Source organism: Gobius niger (genome assembly GCF_951799975.1).
Source record: "Gobius niger genome assembly, chromosome: 10".
In the NCBI taxonomy this organism is placed as follows: Eukaryota; Metazoa; Chordata; class Actinopteri; order Gobiiformes; family Gobiidae; genus Gobius; species Gobius niger.
In genome coordinates, this window is record NC_136861.1 from 24,749,585 (window position 1) to 24,757,779 (window position 8,195).

Consider the following 8,195-nt stretch of genomic DNA (forward strand, 5'->3'; position numbering starts at 1 on the left):
TCCTCTGGAGGAATCTTCTCTGACCCTCACACTCAAGTTCAGAGGTCACCGATGTTATCATCTGAACAAGGCTATAATCCCACCTGAAAACTCCCTTTTCAAACACTTTGTAATTATGTCCACAGGTGCTATCGGCCCCTCTGCGTACAAGCATCTTTGTAGGCAGAGCTTTTATAGTGTTTACATTGGGTGCACCTGCGATAGCCATCAGCACTTCAAAGGCTGCTCTGCGGGTCAGGCCTTTTCATCTCCTGACCTGGTTTGGCTAAGTGCAGATCAGAGAAGTGACAACGCAGACGGGGATCCACAGCAGGTGACGGACGTGTGGAAAAAAGACAAACTCATGGGGTCAGCAGCTTTCACTCTCTCTGTCAGAGCGCAGTGGAGTCAGAGATACTGCTGTCTTAGAGGGTTTAGATCAAGCAGCGTCACACTGATCCAATTGCTCACCACAAAAGTGTAATACAGTCATGATAGCAAATGAGATAACCCTCACAGCAAGTTCTGGAAACAATGTGACGAGTATGAACCCAGATAAAAGATTTTGTGTTTGTGTAATTAAAATATTTTTTTGCATTCCCATATTGAATTATGACAGGTTCAAGTCTTGTTATTTACCAAGGCTTGAATTTAATTTGTAACAAGCTGGAGAGTGACTGTGTCGACATTGGAAACCATCTTTCCAGATGGTTGTAGAAGCAAGACACCCCATCCTCATTTCCCACACCAGCCACATTAATGTGGGCTGGTTGCAGCAAGTAGCTAAAAATAAATTAATGAATTAATTACAAAAAAAAAACTTCCATTGGAGTGTGGTGGTACTTGCATTGCTAGTGCAGAGTTTGTTTAGTATTTGTTTGCCTGTATGTGGTAGTGTGTGAAGTGGATGTGGAGGGACACACCGTGCTCTTGTCCAGGCGGCGGAGCAGGAGTCACAGTGCAGCGTGATGATCGTGGGGGACAGGAGGAGTCAACGGGAGCTGCAGCGTCAGGAGAAGTGTCTCTGTGGGTCAGACCTCAGATGTGCCCTCAGTGCACAGTTCAGCAGGGCAGCTGGAAAAGGGTGTCCATGAAACCAGGTCCTGTCGAGCCACGCAGCACGCGGGTGCAGCTGCATGGGTGTGCACGCGCAGGGAGTAGGGAAGTTGTGCAAGAACAAGGTGTGGTGCAGGAAGACCTATTAGAAATTGGTTGCACACCCTGCTTTCAGAGCGTTGTTGAATAGGGTACGCTATGTAAACGTTTATGGCAATGCAAGTCAGTGCTGCAGTTGCATCAGATGAATACAGAATGTGTCAACAGGTTTAAGGATCGTCATCTTTACTCAAATTTGGAAAGGGGTTCCTGATGAAAGAAACCCAAGCTTATTCTCTTCAACAGACAATTGCATGGACATAGCGATCTTTAATTATGGTGTGCGTGATATGATTAGCTTAAGAGGCTTTGCATGTCCAGCCTTGTTAACCACACACCCTCAGTGACACTCCACATCGCCACAGCTCCACAGGCCTATCCGTGCACCCGTCCTGCCACAGAGGGTGGAGGTCAGACTTGGCTGCTGTTACTGAGGTGGAGCCTATTGTTCCCGCTGACCGTGGGTGTACCAGGTGTGTTTGGAAGAGCAGGGAGGAGCAGATTTAAGCACCGACACAGAACCTGTTATTAAGGCTGCTCACTAATCACAGTGTTCACGCATAGCCACAAAATAACAGTGTATTCCAAACTTTTCAGCCATAATTCAAAAGCTAATATTTGCTGATACTTTACTGTTGACAGCAGTTATGGGAGTCAATAGTAAAACAGACAATGCAGACAAATTAAATTATCAAATTAAATGAATTGTTATTAGAGTGAAGAATTAAGGAAGATTGATGCTGCTTAGCCTTCTGCCAGATACTGTAGCTTGGAAAGATTGGGAAAACATGTTGCTTCAATGCCAATAAATTGCAAAGAAAAGAAAGTAAAAATCAGTAAACATGCTGAACCACTTGCACCCAATCAACAAAACACACACACTTCAATAGAAAGTAAACTAATGTACAGAAAATAGTGTAAAATGTTATAGGCCTATATTACAACAACGGATAACCTATTGGACTAAATAGTAGAATAGGAATGGTTACGATATTTTGTCAAAACACTGTATTTGTGCTGAATATATACAATAAAGTATCACAAAAGCCAAATTGGGAAAAAGAATTTAACATAGAAATTGATGATACGGATTGGCTAGACATGTGGAAATTGCATCATACGACGACCGGCTCCCGGACATGGAGGGAGTTTGCCTGGAAAAATCTTATAAGATTTTTTATTACACCCAAATTAAAAAGTAAACAATTACAGAGGCAACAGTTATGTTGGAGAGAATGTGGGGAGACAGATGTGGACCATTCACACATTTTTTGGAAATGTCCGAAACTCTTTTTTGTTTTGGAAAAATACTTGTAATGTCATTAGTCAAGTCTTAGGATATACCATTCCTTTGAAACCTGAAGTGTTATATTTATGTAAATTTGGTGATGGAGCTATTCATAAATGTGATGAATATTTAGTAAAAATAATGTTGATAGCAGCAAAAAAATCTATCACAAGAAAATGGGGGAACGCTACGGTGCCATCAAAGGAGCAATGGATTACCACAATAGAAGACATATTCCTAATGGAAAAAATAACATACAGACTGAGACTACAAGAACCACAATGGGGAAAAAATGGAAAAAATGGACACTGTACAAGCAAAGTAATTAATGATGTAAAACCCAGTCATGTTAATGTTATTGTTCATTTTAAAAAAGTTCAATAAAATATAAGTATAAAAAAAAAAAAAGTATCACAAAAGCTTTTTGTGTTGTACCCTGTTTTCAAGGTCTTTGTATAGTGAAAACTCTCTTAATAATAATATGGAGCAGGGATCATCTTACGTATATTTGGCCCGTGCTGGTTTTCTCTCTCTCTCTCAAACAAAGGGTGGCAGTGTCACGTTGCCGGGCGAGAGCAGCACCTGATCCACTCCAGAGGATTGGCCCTAATCACAGGGACACTGTACTGGGACTCTCCCTCTTCTACTGGTCATGTGAGTCACCGCAGTTGCCCATGTGCTGCCTCTGTGAGTTAACAATAAAAAACTCATTAGACATAAACGATTGTGTAAACTCTCATTGTTAGTGACATGCCATAATAATCTCATGGCTTAAAATGCCTTTTTTTTTTCTACAGCGGTTATTTCTGTGTGATTGAACAATACTACCACATTTAGATACTATTGTCAAAAACGGTTCATGTATAGATAGAGAAGATGTTGAATTCTTGATTGTTTTTCTTTCCTCAAATATAACGTCTTTAGCAATAGGTTGCGTTCATGTTATAGAATTCCAGTTAGACGGCAGGTTCCAATACAACTATATGGGAAAGAAATTTCCAAAAAGTAAATACCCAAATGTTTTCCCTGATCATTATTTGATAGTGATTGGATTCACAAACCTGCCATGTTATTCTCATGGCTGAATGTCCTTTACTGACCAACGTCATGCACATGCTTTTGTCACCACTTTTTGACACCGTCATGAAGAAATAATTAGACTGTATTCATATGTGCTGGAAGGGATGACTTTGAATAAACTAAGGCTAGAAATCTGCATTTTGACAGTTACCATAGTTACCAGTATGACCTATTTGGTGTAGTGCATCTAATTACTATAAAACACGTTGTTAGATTTCAGAGGTTGTGTTTACGTGACATCACAACATTCTAAAGATCCTATAGTTTTAAATTGAGGCTTTGGGCAGCTGACAATTCTATGGTGGTAACTATGGTACCGTCAAAATGCTGATTTTCTGTTGTGGAGTAAATGTATTTTTGCCTCCACAGAGTATGTTGTAAACACAGCAAAAAACAGATCTTGTTTTGACTCCACCTAAATTTTTATTGAGCGATGGACGTTTTTTAGAATCTAAATGGGTGAGATTTATTTTGGGGGTATAGTTAATTTGCCTAACAATTCGGATATGCAGGAGGGATTGTGAGAGCTAGAAACGAGTTTGGGCCAAAACAAAAAATTCCCAGTTTCAACAAGAAAAATCAGGTTTAAAGGTGCACTATGTAACTTTTTATGTGGAGAAAAAAAAAGACTTATATAGATATAGATATATATAGATATTTCTGTGTATTTGACCTTTTAGTGACAGTGGCATTATGGGTGCAGCATGGCACCTTTGCTTTCCCTCACAGTGGCCTTCATGATGCTCCAGAATAAATTGTTTTGGGGTTTCTGGCCCGTTTCTGGTAAGCACCCCTAAAAACAATTGATCCTGGAGCAGCATAGAGGCCACTGTGAGGGAAAACAAAGGTGCCATGTTGCACCCATAACGCCACCGAGTCATTAATAATATTACGATTTTTTTTCACCTAAACTGTCGCATAGTTTACCTTTAAGGCTCATATCTCTGTATTTACTGCGGTAATCTGCATGAAAACAAAATCGTCACAAAGTTTGTCACAACATCTCCTCTGTTAGTGAGTCTTAACAACGCTCCAATTTTTTCTCATAAAAGTGGCAAAAAGTGGCAACAATATTCATAAAAATGTGCTTATGGATCCAATCACTACCAAATAATGATCAGGTTCAACATTTGTCAATTTTTCTAGCTGTTTCACTCAAAAACAGTTGCATCGGAGCCTGCTCTCCATCTGAGATTATGAAACCATCAATTCTAGTACATCAGCCCAATTTATTCCGACCAGCACTAAAAGGGAAAGCAATAAAACCCCAGTGTAAAACTTGACATTTTAGCCTGAAAATGGCCAATTAATCCTGAGCCTTAAGAAGTAAGTATTTGAAATGAAAATGCTAATAATCCGCAGTCGCCCTCCTCCTCGTCCCATACTGTTGCTGGGTCTTCAGAGTGGGTCAGAGCTGAACAGAACAGGGGCTGTATGCGTCATGAGTCAGATTTAGATCGATATCTAGGAGGGTCATTGTGCCGGTTGCATAAGAGAAAGTACTTTCGAGTTTGGAGTGGATCAGACATAAACAGTGGGTAATCCTGACTCATCCCCCAGCTCCGTGAAAAGACTCACGTAAAATAAGACTGCATGGGCTACATTAGTGTCCCAATTCAACTCATTTTGGAAAAGAAGCAATCCCAGTTAGTGATGCATGTATCCTTGTACTTTTTTCCTCTGTGGAAGAAAATGTGTGATAATAAGATACTGCATACTGTAATAATTGTCATGGCCCAAGTCTAATATAAATACAAATTTAATCAAACGAATAATACAATTTCTCTATTGTTATGTTCCCATGTACAAATGAAGACGGGCATTCAACAAAGTATCAATCTGTATATGTGCTGTGACCTAACCCTGAAGCCAATATGAAGCTGAATTGTCTTTCAATTTGCCGAAAGAGAGTCAGAGTGTACCTGGTATTTTTATTATAGGACTTTATGTAGACCTACTTAGCAAAAAGGCAAAGAGGTAACAGGTTAATTGTAAATGAATATTTATCTCACTAATGACTCACTCACAGGCATCATTTCCTGATCTTGTGCGATAGAGATAAAACACTAGACACACCAGTCAGAAAACTGTCCAATTACAGTAGTCGTTTATAGACAGAAGGCACCTGTTGTCCACACATGTCTCCAGGCGGACACTCCCTGGCATGTTCCAGAGGTGAGCTTATTCTTGGCCACCTGCCCAAACAACAGCATAAATCTGGCTGTATGTGGAGGCAGGAGGAGGGAGGAGACGGGTGATAAGGCAGGCCATAAAAGTGTTTGTGCCCTGGGCCGGTACATGTCACGACAGCCTGTACCTGCAGTGACCTCATGTCTACAGTGGGACTCTCATTACACTCATGTTGTTGTTCACCTCCTGCTGCACGCCCACACTTTTATTCATGACCACGTCCATCTCGGCCTGCCGTTGCTTTGTGCTCTTCTGAAACACCTGGGAGAGCTGTAGGGGAAACGGAGCGCTGCCAGCATTCCAGAACATTCCACATCGGAATGCCTGGGCACAGCCGCACATTGCTGGCATTCCTTCATTTAAAGGTGCAGGCCCTCATTGTCTCACAAACCACATCACTCAAATACAGGGTTCGAGTTTTCCATATAAACTTGTTTATCTCCAGAGTTTACAGAAAGACCTAGTTTTAGGTCTGTTCAGTGGAATTACTACACAATGTTGCGAACTAAAAAAAAGAAAGAAAAGTTTCCCCATCAATTAAGTTATGGAGTTATGAATACAATTAATTTTCCACTAAATAACACTTGAATAAGATAAATACCTGCGTTCTCTTGACAACCATCTTAAAACATGTTGAAATATCTGTTACAAAGAAATAATTTAGGATATCGTTCATGAAAATAGATTTTTTTTAAATTATTCAATTGATAACACTTCCACTCATTGTTGAAATGAATCTTTTCAAAGATGCTGCTATAACTACCTACCTACCAATATAAGCCCCATGCTGTAGCCTATATACATAGCACATTAAAAAAAAGCCTCTGCCAATATAGCAGTTAACAAGTCGTTTATTTATTTTGCATAACACTTGCACTTGTTTCATAATGTGCCCTACAACAGGGTTGTATTGCACATTATGAAACTCAAATGCGTGTTCTTCAAACTGTTCTTCAACAGTCTGTTGAGAAGAATGTATTTAAAGAATCAGAAAAACAGAACTATTTGTTTTTTCCAAACTCAAAAACCACAAGGTTCAAAATTACTCAATGTTAGCGGGCAGCCCTCCTCTCTCCAGGCTTTTAGTTCCCTCTCAGGGCTGCGTGTGCGTCAGAGCAGCACTGGAGCAGAGGAAGTGGAGCTTTTGGACTTTCAGGAAGGAAGCACATCTGGGGAATAAGGAAAGAGAGAAGGGGTGAAAAGAGGAATCAACAAAAATAGTCACCTTGCTGTGGCGCACCTCCGGCCGGGGCCAGCCTGTGCTCTGCTCCCAAAAACATTTATTTCCCTTTGTGTCTTTCTTTTCAAACCTCTATTGATTATCCATAATTCAAAACTTTATATCAGCATTTCAAAACTACACCAATATTCTCTATAGCTGTTTCATTTTGGATTGGTATTGGCTACAATAGAACACATTTCATTTGCCATGGCATTTGGTGCATATTAAATTGAAGGATTAAAATCTAGCCAAACCTGAAGAAGTGCAATTTGTATGATATGTAGCTAATTATCAGCTGGAAAGCCAAATATGGTTAGGGCAGATGTGAAAAGGTGTGTGGCCACTTGGAAATTAATGACATGAAGAGGAGGCGTTGTCTTGGTGGCCTGTAACAGGTTTGGCCAGATTACACAGGAAGTAGTGGGCAGGGGTTCAGCAACATGTGGACGTGTGTGTTTGCAGATACATTACCAAAGAAAGAGGAGTGGATTTAATATTGCACAATTCTATCAATATGAGAAAGTCTTGTGAAATCTGAGAGTTTACCTAGTCCAGCTTCACTTTACATGAAAACTGTATTGTGATGAGATGGAAAAAAAAGAGTTTATATAAGTTTGTATAAGACTCAGGTAAAGTGAAAGGTGTTTTTCCACATAGAAGCAAAACTAGATCATTCTATTATTTGTACATTAGTGTTCATTGCCTGTGCTACTGTATGTTCATGTTTCAGGTAGCAACAACAAGTTACATTTTAGATATGGGAAGACAAAGGTATAATAATAGATTTATCTGCATTTTACATTGTCAATGGACTCTTAAGTAAGAATGCTCATTGGCCATTGTATAAACCTGTTGTCACTTTGCCTCTGCCCAGGGACTACAGATGATAATTAGCTTGTGGCTATCTCTGGTCTGTGCAACACATTGTTGTTTTTTGGTGCGGTCAGATAATTATGGAGGAATCTCTTTTAAAAGTAACAATTTTGGATCAGTGATACTGCTCCTTCTAATTAGAGCAAGGCTAATTAAAATTTACGTTACGTTCACGTAGCATAACATATTGAGGAGGTGGGTTGTTCAGAGTTATAAAGCGGCAACTATGGGAACTGCCAACATGCAGATGTTTTGGACTGATTTACGGCTAATAGGCTGTCTCATTAATTACTGAGTCGTTTCACATTAAAGGCACACTGCGTAACATTTTGGACAATACTGTGACTACTTTGTCAACACAAAACATGCTCCTAATGACCACCTTCACACAGAAAATGCTATTTTTGC